The following is a 12558-nucleotide window of genomic DNA, read 5'->3' as shown; positions in this document are numbered from 1 at the left end:
ATAGTTACTTCTAAATTGGATACATGTGCAGTACTCACATGAATATGAAGTGGTTTTAGTCACAAGTCAAGTTAAAGAAGTCAAAAATAAATAAAGCCCACAGCATTGATCACGCCTACGTGTGCAACGCACAAATAATCTCCCTCTTCTGTAAAATATTATAATACATTAGAGACGGTCTCAACCATTCCAGATAACCTAACCTGAATTATAATTAAACTAAAACTCGGTAATAAATACAAGCCATTATAATTTTGGTGTTATGGAAAGGTTGTAAACTACATGAAACCAATAATAATCGCCTTTTTCTTAAGGGAACCATATGTGGCTGGACTCACTTCCGGTAAATAATTTGCAGTATGAAGAAGGAGCAAGTTGTAAATTGTCAGTTTTCGGTCTGGTATCCGATATTTAAGAAGCATACGATCAAAAGGTGAACTCATTAACTTGACCAGTACGGTCTCAGATATGTTGTTGATCTCGTCACTATCAAATAAACACTGGTTGTGCTATAATTTGGGTAGCTAACGTATAGTTWTCTGTTTAGCTAGCAAGCTGTGTTAGCCAATATGATGTCACTTGTGTGTGTGATACTCGTGTGCGTCTGATATTGTAACACAGCCAAACTGTACTTTTATCAGCTAATTGTGAATTCTCACAAACCACACCTGTCCTTTACTGTTATTAAACATTTGAATTTGTTAGAAATGCCAGGTGTAAATGCTTTTGTGATGATATTGTCATTGATATTGCATCAGATCAATCTCTACCTTTGAGACTGTTTGTTTTCTCTTATCTTTGGTCAATACTAGTCTGATAGTTTGTGTTGTGTAGGCCTAATGTTTGGTGTTATCTTTCTTTCAGTTTGATTCTCCCACTGCCTCAGAATGTAATAGATTATTTGCTGGACGATGGAACACTAGTAGTTTCTGGAGGGTAAGCATACTTATTACCCTTTAAAGCACATACATCTAGTGTCCTGTATCTATTCCCATACACTGTAACTTAGAGACACCAATTTTAAAATTAAAATGTATGCCCAAAACAAAAACAAAACTGATTTTCAAAGTTTAACAAATCATAAAACTTTATGCACAATGACTACTTTGAACAATTTACACAGTAAAAAAAAAAACGTACTGGAAAAAACTGCAGATGCAAAGTGGTAGCATAATTATGGCATAATTATGGTAAAATCTCCCTCAGTTTTATTCTGTTGCCAAACTTTGTATCTGCACAGTTCTTGTGCAGATACACAAAAAATGTGTTTTTGTAGAATTTTCAGAGGAAATTGTTGAAAGTAGTCCTTGTGTATAGAGTTAAAAGTTTAAAAAAACGATAGAAATCAATGGTTTTTGTTTGGTATACATTTAAAAATGAAAAATCTTACCATGGAATTGCCCTTATACTCCCTGATTAAAATCTCTCCTCATACCAGGGACAACAACACTCAGCATAACCAGACCAACAACAGTGACTCAGAGGAGGAAGACGTTCAGGTAATTTTGCTCCAGACATAGAGGTGCACTCCATTTCGCTCTCTAGTAAAGTAGAGACTGAAAAGGCAGACTTTATGCTCAATGCTTGGCTGTTTGATTTACTGATTGATTATATTTTCTTCTCTCAACAAAATTAGTGGTCAGATGATGAGACAACCACCACTGTAACAGTAAGTAATGTAGATCATGTCAAATATGATCAATCCATCTGCATAAAAGTTTTGTCAAGTTTGTAATATGATATGCATACAATGAATAGGTGGAGATTTGTTGTGGTGCTTTGTGTTCTAGGCTCCAGAGTTCCCAGAATTCAACTCTAAAGTGCTGGAGGCCATCAACACCCTAGGTGGGTGTGTCTTTCCCAAACTGAACTGGAGTGCACCGCGGGTGAGAGACACAATCCTCTAACACCATCAATATAAGGTTAAAATACTGTCCACAGTGTGTCTGTCTGAGTGGTAATTTTGAGTGAATAAGTGTGTGTGTGTTTCCTTCTCTCTTGCAGGATGCTAACTGGATTGCTCTGAACAGCTCCCTGCAGTGTCAGAGTCTGAGCGATATCTTCCTGCTCTTCAAGAGCTCTGACTTCATCACCCACGACCTCACACAGCCGTAAGAATAATCCCCTCCACTCGCTCACACTCTCACATTCTCACTTGGGCTGTTGCGGTGACCGTATTATCAAATTCTACGTGACCGTTGAGTCACAGTAATCTCCTATTATGCACTCTGGACATGCGTTGATAGTACCCAACTCACTAACGACCATCAGGTCCTAATGACCTGGTACTCAGGACTCTATTGTCCCTCCATCAGCTCGCTAATGGCATGGTACTCAGGGCTCTATTGTCCATCCATCAGGTCCGAATGGTCTGGTACTCAGGGCTCTATTGTCCCTCCATCAGGTTCTAATGGTCTGGCACTCAGGGCTCTATTGTCCCTCCATCGGTTCTAATGGTCTGGCACTCAGGGCTCTATTGTCCCTCCATCAGGTTCTAATGGTCTGGCACTCAGGGCTCTATTGTCCCTCCATCAGGTTCTAATGGTCTGGCATTCAGGGCTCTATTGTCCCTCCATCAGGTTCTAATGGTCTGGCACTCAGGGCTCTATTGTCCCTCCATCAGGTTCTAATGGTCTGGCACTCGGGGCTCTATTGTCCCTCCATCAGGTTCTAATGGTCTGGCACTCAGGGCTCTATTGTCCCTCCATCAGCGATGGATTTCTAGGGAAAAATAATGCGCTTATTAAATATCAGAATTCAATAAACAATCTTCGTTGGAGAGGGGAGACGTTCATAAGCAAATACGAAGCCATGTGAACATTTGCGTTGACGCCGAAGCTTCCAGCATGTGGCAGGCACAGCGGTAGCATGCCGACTTTTTTTTTTACCATAAAATGTGCCAATGACCTCCAGCAGGCCACAAATGTGCATGTGTCTGCTCAAACGGTCAGAAACAGACTCCATGAGGGTGGTATGAGGGCCCGACGTCACCAGGTGGGGGTTGTGCTTACACGCCCAGCACCGTGCAGGACGTTTGGCATTTGCCAGAGAACACCAAGATTGGCAAATTCGCCAATGGCGCCCTGTGCTCTTCACAGATGAAAGCAGGTTCACACTGAGCACATGAGCACATGTGACAGACGTGACAGAGTCTGGAGACGCCGTGGAGAACGTTCTGCTGCCTGCAACATCCTCCAGCATGACCGGTTTGGCGGTGGGGTCAGTCATGGTGTGGGTGGCATTTCTTTGTGGGGCCGCACAGCCCTCCATGTGCTCGCCAGAGTAGCCTGACTGCCATTAGGTACCGAGATGATCCTCAGACCCCTTGTGAGACCATATGCTGACACATGCACATTTGTGGCCTGCTGGAGGTCATTTTGCAGGGCTCTGGCAGTGCACTCCCTTGCACAAAGGCGGAGGTAGCGGTCCTGCTGCTGGGTTGTTGCCTCCTACGGCCTCCTCCACGTCTCCTGATGTACTGGCCTGTCTCCTGGTAGCGCCTCCATGCTCTGGACACTACGCTGACAGACACAGCAAACCTTTTTGCCACAGCTCGCATTGATGTGCCATCCTGGATGAACTGCACTACTGAGCCATTTGTGTGGGTTGTAGACTCGTCTCATGCTACCACTAGAGTGAGAGCACCGCCAGCATTCAAAAGTGACCAAAACATCAGCCAGGAAGCATAGGAACCGAGAAGTGGTCTGTGGTCACCACCTGCAGAATCACTCCTTTTTTGGGGGTGTCTTGCTAATTGCCTATAATTTCCACCTGTTGTCTATTCCATTTGCACAACAGCATGTGAAATTTATTGTCAATCAGTGTTGCTTCCTAAGTGGACAGTTTGATGTCATAGAAGTGTGATTGACTTGGAGTTACATTGTATTGTTTAAGTGTTCCCTTTATTTTTTTGAGCAGTGTATATCTGCACAATTGGAGGTCCCCAAGAACAAAGTGGCCTCCATCATTCTTAAATGGAAGAAGTTTTGAACCACCAAGACTCTTCCTAGAGCTGGCCAACCCGGCCAAACTGAGCAATCGGGGGAGAAGGGCCTTGGTCAGGCAAGTAACCAAGAACTCGATGGCCACTCTGACAGAGCTCCAGAGTTTCTCTGTGGAGATAGGAGAACCTTCCAGAAGGACAACCATCTGTGCAGCACTCCACCAATCAGGCCTTTATGGTAGCTTTAGACAGGCGGAAGCCACTCCTCAGTAAAAGGCCCATGACAGCCCACTTGGAGTTTGCCAAAGGGCACCTAAAGGACTCTCAGACCATGAGAAGCAAGATTCTCTAGTCTGATGAAACCAAGATTGAACTCTGGCCTGAATGCCAAGCATCACTTCTGGAGGAAACCTGGCACCATCCCTACGGGGAAGCATGGTGGTGGCAGCATCATGCTGTGGGCATTTCTTTCAACGACAGGGACTGGGAGACTAGTCAGGATCGAGGGAAAGGTGAACGGAGCAAAGTACAGAGAGATCCTTMATGAAAACCTGCCCCAGAGCGCTCAGGACCTCAGACTGGGGTGAAGGTTCACCTTCCAACAGGACAACAACCCTAAGCACACAGGCAAGACAACGCAGGAGTGGCTTCAGGACAACTCTCTGAATGTCCTTGAGTGGCCTAGCCAGAACCTGGACTTGAACCCAATCAAACATCTCTGGAGAGACCTGAAAATACTGTGCAGTGACGCTCCCCATCCAACCTGACAGAGCTTGAGAGGATCTTCAGAGAAGAATGGGAGAAACTCCCCAAATACAAGTCTACCAAGCTGGTAGCGTCATACCCAAGAAGACTTGAGGCTGTATTAGAGGCCTAAGGTGCTTCAACAAAGTACTTAGTAAAGGGTCTGAACTTATGTAAATGTGATATTTCCGTTTTGAATTTTTAATCAATTTGCTAATATTTATCAATCTGTTTTTGCTTTGTCATTATGTGGTATTGTGTGTAGATTAATGATTGAAAAAAACACTACATTTTAAAATAAGCCTGTAACGTAACAAAATGTGGAAAAAGTCAAGTGGTCTGAATATTTTCTGAATACACTGTAAGCAGACAATGAAAGCTCTTACAGCATTCAATGATGACATGTCTCTAAAACAGGCTATAGGATACATGTGCACCACCAAGTCAGAACAGTAGGCTAAGTAAGTTATGAGGGGAAAGGGACCAAATTATTAGTGTGTGAGGCACATGGGCAACTAACAGCTTACTACACAACATACACTTAGTATTACTTTCTTTGCTACAGTATACCTATCTCCCTGGCATATTATATAATTTATGCAGCAGCAGCATATAAGACATTTTGGGACACCTTGTTGTGCTGTGCTCACTTGACAGATAAAATAACATCAAATCACGCTATATCTACCGTAGCTTTGATTGGACTGCCAACATCAGACTTTCAAAATCTTAGCTAGCAAGCTAGACAAGCAGTCATCATCATGAATCAAGTCAACAATCTACTAGCAAATATTTTTCAATCTCTGTCATATAGAAATTAAAGATAAAATGTATCGGTGCTCATTGGCCATAAACATAACACAACAAGTTTGAAATAGCAAATTCAACAATGAGTGGTTTGGAAGGAATCAGTGGCTCCTTCTTGTGGGCAAATTTTGTCATCAAAGTCTGGGATTCTGGATTTATGGTGCTTTCAAGACAACTGGGAACTCTGGGGGCGGGGGGGGGAACAAGGTTGAATCATGACGTCAGTGATCTTCAGGTCGGAGCTCTAGAAAGAGACCCGAGTTCCCGACTTGGGATTCCAAGTTGGATAACCATTCAAAACTTATTTTCCCKGTCGGAACACATTTTTTTCAGAGTTCCCAGTTGTCTTGAACTCACTGAAGTCTGAGATTTCCCAGTACTGATTTTCCAGTTGTTTTGAACATGGCAGAAATCATGCTGGATTGACAGTATGGCCAATGTATTCAACCTTTGGTGTCCTTTCTAAGCATGGAACAGAGATCCTTAAACCCAGACTTGGACCATACACCTTCTCCACTGAATAGCAGGCTAGTGATTTCTTTGCAACGCTTGCAGTTAGCCACTGATTCCTTCATCAAAGCTACGGTAGATATAGCGTGATTTGATGTTATTTTATCTGTGGCCAATGACCTTGAGCCGCCTTGGATGGGCGCTTCTAATGTAAATCTATGGCAGCACCCTAGGGGCTTGAATTTTCAAGCTATTCCTGTAGATTTTGCGTGKCGTAGTGCCACCATGTGTGACAGAACACTGAGCCAATCACGGCGCAACTAGAGAACATTACCAACACCTACGCTCTGTATTTTCCGCTAGCTGTCCCACCACCACAGAAAGTAGTGGTGAAACACCAGCATTTTGGAGCTGCTTTACTCAAGAAAGAATAAGAGACCATGTTTGTTTGCGGCTTTATTAACTCAATGATTTTTCTTAAACATTGTTTTGCAACCTGATATGTGACGTATTCATGCCAAAATAATATGCAAACAGGCAAAACAAAACTATAATATATATATATATTATATATTCTATAATCGTTATTTATATATATTATTCTAGTATCGATATATATATATATTTCATATATAGGTATATTATATATATATTATATATATATTATCACACACAGTTGAAGTCGGACGTTTACATACACCTTAGCCAAATACATTTGAACTTAATCCTAGTAAAAATTCCCTGTCTTAGGTCAGTTATGATCACCACTTTGTTTTAAGAATGTGAAATGTCAGAATAATAGTAGAGAGAATGATTTATTTCAGCTTTTATTTCTTTCATCACATTCCCAGTGGGTCAGAAGTTTGCATACACTCAATTAGTATTTGGTAGCATTGCCTTTAAATTGTTCACTTGGGTCAGACTGTTTTGGGTAGCCTTCCACAAGCTTCCCACAATAAGTTGGGTGAATTTTGGGCCATTCCTCCTGACAGAGCTGGTGTAACTGAGTCAGGTTTGTAGTCCTCCTTGCTCGCACACACTTTTTCAGTTCTGCCCACACATTTTCTATAGGATGAGGTCATGGCTTTGTGTTGGCCACTCCAATACCTTGACTTTGTTGTCCTTGAGCTATTTTGCCACAACTTTGGAAGTATGCTTGGGGTCATTGTCCATTTGGAAGACCCATTTGCGACCAAGCTTTAACTTCCTGACTGATGTCTTGATGTTGCTTCAATATATCCACATAATTTTCGTACCTCATGATGCCATCTATTTCGTGTAGTGCACCAGTCCCTCCTGCAGCAAAGCACCCCCACAACATGATGCTGCCACCCCGTGCTTCACGCTTGAGATGGTGTTCTTCGGCTTGGAAGCCTCCCCCTATTCCTCTAAACATAACAATGGTCTATATGGCCATTATGGCCATTTTTGTTTCATCAGACCAGAGGACATTTCTCCAAAAAGTATGATCTTTGTCCCCATGTGCAGTTGCAAACCGTAGTCTGGCTTTTTGATGGCGGTTTTGGAGCAGTGGCTTCTTCCTTGCTGAGCGGCCTTTCAGGTTATGTTGATATGTCTATATAGGACTCGTTTTACTGTGGATATAGATACCTTTGTACCTGTTTCCTCCAGCATCTTCACAAGGTCCTTTGCTGTTGTTCTGGGATTGATTTGCACTTTTCGCACCAAAGTACATTAATCTTTAGGAGACAGAATGCBTCTCCTTCCTGAGCGGTATGACGGCTGCGTGGTCCCATGGTGTTTATACTTGCGTACTATTGTTTGTACAGATGAACGTGGTACCTTCAGGTGTTTGGAATTGCTCCCGAGGATGAACAGACTTGTGGAGGTCACAATTGTTTTTCCGCATGAATGTCAAGCAAAGAGGCAGCGTGCGTTGGAAGGTCAGGCCTTGAAATGCCTCCACAGGTACTCCCAGTTGATCAAATTATGTCTAATTAGCCTATCAGAGAAGCTGTCTAAGCCATGAACATAATTTTCTGGAATTTTCCAGCTGTTTTAAGGAACAGTCAACTCTAGTCTATGTAAACTTCTGACCCACTGGAATTGTGAGCAGTGAATTATAAGTGGAAATATCGGTCTGTAACAATTGTTGCAAAATTACTTGTCATGCAGCAAAGTAGAATGTCCTACCGACTTGCCGAAAACTATAGTTTGTTATTAACAAGAAATTTGTGGAGTGGTTGAAAAACAAGTTTTAATGACGCCAACCTAAGTGTATGTAAACTTCCGACTTCAACTGTAAGCGTTTCGCTACACCCGCTATAATATCTGCAAAATATGTGTACGCGACCAATAAAGTTTGATTTGATGTGTGAAAATATGATGATACGAACAGAGTGTGCAACCTGAGGCAAGCTTTTTGCTACTTTCTCACYTCATCAATAGCCTATAGTCGCATCATGGAGCCCATATTTGTTTTGATTTCTAAGACATTTCACAACAAAAGTTGCCAAAAAGCTCTAAATCTAAATCACTTTTACGCTCACAGCCACTTTATATGCGCCCTTGGTAAAAATMTCCTTTCTATTTTATTCAGCTAAGTAAAATTATATTCTTCTTACTTAAAATAATGGCACAAGACTTATAAGCATGTCTTGTCTGCTAAATGAACTAGCAGCGTATGTCATGGTGCATAGCTAGATAACATATTCTGTTCTTCTGAAATACACATTTTCTTCATATCATAATGTTTCTTTAGACCTGCCTAAAATAAATAATGGATTTATTGTGATGGTGTCTATTAAATGGATTTGTTATACTTTTTTAAAATGTAGATCAGCGGCTTGTATGAGTGGATGCCTGGAGATGCTAGACGTGTTTATGTTCGTTAACGGTCAATTACCATGATACCGGCAGTCATTTGCATGAAAATGAGCTGAAATAAAAGATCCCAGAAATGTTCCATGTGCACAAAAAGCTTATTTTTCTCAAATTGTGTGTACAAATTTGTTTACTTCCCTGTTAGTGAGAATTTTATCCTTTGTCAAGGTAATCCATCTACCTGACAGGTGTGGCATATCAAGATTATTAAACAGCATGATTATTACACATGTGCACCTTGTGCTGGGGACAAGTTTTGTCACACAACACAATGTCACAGATGTCTCAAGTTTTGAGGGAGCATGCAATTGGCATGCTGATTGCAGGAATGTCCACCAGAGCTGTTGCCGGAAAATMTTATGTTAATTTATCTACCATAAGCCGCCTCCAACGTCGTATTAGAGAATTTGCCAGTACGTCCATCTGGCTTCACAACCGCAGATCATGTGTAGCCACACCAGCCCAGGACCTCCACATCCTATGCCATCCCCGGCCCACCCATGGCTGCGCCCCCTCCCCGGTCATGTGAAATCCATAGATTAGGGCATAATGAATTTATTTCAATTTATTTCAATCCTTATATGAACTGTAACTCAACAAAATCTTTGAAATTGTAGCGTTTTATATTTTTGTTSAGTACAGATGGGTTTTCTACCCGCTGTGGAAAACACTGCAGGCAGTGAGTCAGCCTTTCTGACAGCAGTGGGCTGGGATGAGGTTTGGTGAGATTGCTTCATCATAGATGTACTGCTCCCATTGGAGCGCTCTGATAATGGGCCCAGTTGGCAGACAGCTCTGGCATGGTGGAAGACTTAATACAGCACCGTCCAGCACTTGATTTAGTACTGAGCTTTCAATTGTGAAGGGGCCAATGAGGAGCATTTGTGCAGGTGTGCATGTGTGTGAAGCTTACTACTCTTGTGTTTGTATTTGTGTGAATGCAAGTGTGAGTTTAATGTGAGTCTAGAACCGAATGGTCACTGAAACAATCTCCCTCTACAGATTCCTTCACAGCAGTGACGAGAATTCTCAGAATCCAGCCATAAACTATGAGGTATTTAACACGTACTCACCTGCTTACACTCTCTTTTCCACACACACACACACACACACACACACACACACACACACACACACACACACACCTTTTCTTCCCACTGTTTAATAGTGTTGTATTATACCCCTGAGTTCAGCTGGTCCTGAGGAAGTGGAGTGAGCTGCTACCTGGTGGGGAGTTCAGGTGTTTCATCAAAGAGAACAAGCTGATCGGTAAGTACTGTATGAAGAGGTTAACACYCCATTCACCTTTACTCTCACCCTCCCTCAGCCACATTCAGAGAGCCTGTGTTCACTTGCACTGTTCCCAAGACAGTGTGGCAAGCGTTAGGGCTGTTGTGTGGACTGYAGATCTGTTCTGAGAGCTGTGRGTGTGTTCTTTAGGGATCTCCCAGAGAGACTATACCCAGTARTACCACCACATCTCRAAGCAGGAAGCCCAGATCTGCCACTCCATCCAGGAGTTCTTCAGCCAACACGTCCAGTATCAGTTCCTGGATGAGGACTGTGAGTGGGATTCAGTGTGGTTGATAATTAGAATATATTGTAATAAGAGTAATGCAGTATGTTTTCTGTTTTACAGTTGTGTTGGATGTCTACAGAGATAGCTGGGTAAGTCTTGTCATTTATTTTTCAGACATTATTTCCTGCTCTCGGATCTTGGTTGTAGCCAAGGCTTTTCTTTTATGACGTCGTGCAGTGCTTGTTGGACCCTGTGTGTGTTTGGACAGGGGAAGGTGTGGCTGATCGATCTCACCCCTTTGGTGGAGGTGAAGATTCACTGCTTTCACGTGGGAGGAGCTTACCTCGGGGGAACAGCTGTCAGCCATCAAGAGCAGGGTGACACAGCCCAGCAGGTCAGTGACAAATATGTGACCCAGGCTGTGGCTTTGTTGTACTATGCATGTGTATGTTTGTTCATGTGTGCAAGTCCACCAGTTTGTGGTATGTCTGTAGGAAGGCTGTGTTAACTTTTTAGGGCTGCAATCCGTAACGGGATTGATATGAAACCAGCCAGTGAAAGTGCAGGGCGCAAATCAAACAACAGAAATCTCATAATTAAAATTCCTCAAAATACAACTATCTTTATACCTTTTTTAAAGGTAATCTTGTTGTTAATCCCACCACAGTGTCCGATTTCAAAAAGGCTTTACAGCGAAAGCACGACAAACGGTTATGTTAGGTCACCGCCAAATCACAGCAAAACAACAGCCATTTTTCCAGCAAAGTCGACAAAAATAAGAAATAGAGATAAATTCAATCACTAACTTTGATGATTTTCATAGAGACGACTCATAGGGACTTTCATGTTACCAATACATGTATGTTTGTTCGGTAAAGTTCATATTTATATCAAAATGCTCAGTATACATTGGCGCGTTATGTTTCAGTAGTTCCAAAAACATCCGGTGATTTTGCAGAGAGCACATCATTTTCCAGAAATACTCATAATAAACGTTGATCAAAGATCAAGTGTTATACATGGAATTTAGATCCAGCTTCTCCTTAATGAACACGCTGTGTTCAGAATTCAAAAAGCCTTTACGGAAGAAAAACAATGCATATTCTGAGGTCGGATGGCAGAGGCCCTATTATCAAAGAAAATATATCCAAAATTGTGCAGGTAACAGAAAGGGTAGAAATAAATTATAATATTCACGTTTACTGTTTGATCTTATCAGAATGCAGCTCGCCAGGTATCCCCGTTCCAGCAATAAATGTGTTGATTTGGTCGTAATGCGTGGTGCCTCTTTATGTCAAATAGCTACTTTTTGTTTAGCGTTGTTATGGTAAACAAAATCCAAAGTCACGAAGCGCGGGTCACTAAAAGGCAGACGCAAATGGTCAAAAAGTTTTCCGTAACAGGTCCGAGTAGAAACAGTGTAAACGATGTATTTGGAATCAAAGTGTTGTAGGATGTTTTTAAACATATAATCTTCAATAGGTTCAACCAGAATGTCTTGGTCTTCAGAAGTGCGATGGAAAGAGCTCGCTCTCACATGAAGTGCATGGTCCAGCGCATTTGTAGGTCATGTAGACCTTATCTCATCCCCGTCTCATTTCGCCCCCCCAGCCCGCTTCACAGTAGAAGCATCAAGACAAAGGGTGCTAAATAATGTTCGATGACTATGGAAGCTTAGGAAGTGCAAAATGAACCGCATTCCCTGTTGTTTTGATAGGGCGATGATTGAAAACCTACCAAAAGCCTCAGAGATTCCCCCATTTCTGGTTGGATTTTTCTCCGAGGTTTTTGGCCTCATATGAGTTTTCTGTTATAATCACAAGAACATACATTCAAAAGTTTTATGAATCAGAGTGTTTTCTATCCAATCTAATAATAATAGTCATATATTAGCAACTGGGACTGAAGGAGCAGGCAGTTTACTTGGCTGGGTGCCAGAAGTAACGGGGCGGTGCTCCTCAGTGGCACTGTGCTTAATATGTGGTAACGACCCAGTTTGTGGTATGTCTGTGTCTGTAGGAAGGCCCTGTAGCTGAACACACAGTTTTGTGGTATGTCTGTAATCTGTAGGAATGCACTGGTGTTAACACCAGTTTGGGTATGTCTGTATTGTAGGGAATGCTCTCGTGTTAACACCAGTTTGTGGTGATGTGTATCTGTAGGGAAGGCCTGTGTTAACAACCAGTTTGTGGTATGTCTGTATCTGTAGGAAGGCCATGTGTTAACACCAGTTTGTGGGTAATGTTGTATC

General features: G+C 42.2%; 1 pseudogene; it reads left to right on the top strand.

Moving 5' to 3' along the window:
- The first annotated feature begins 228 nt into the window (after nucleotides 1-228).
- LOC111951435 (translation initiation factor eIF2 assembly protein-like) overlaps nucleotides 229-12558 on the top strand; it is a 16762-nt pseudogene continuing 4432 nt past the window's right edge.

Source organism: Salvelinus sp. IW2-2015, linkage group LG24 (genome assembly GCF_002910315.2).
Source record: "Salvelinus sp. IW2-2015 linkage group LG24, ASM291031v2, whole genome shotgun sequence".
Lineage (NCBI taxonomy): Eukaryota > Metazoa > Chordata > Actinopteri > Salmoniformes > Salmonidae > Salvelinus > Salvelinus sp. IW2-2015.
Note: the sequence above shows the minus strand (reverse complement) of the source record. Positions and strands in the feature narration are given on the sequence as shown.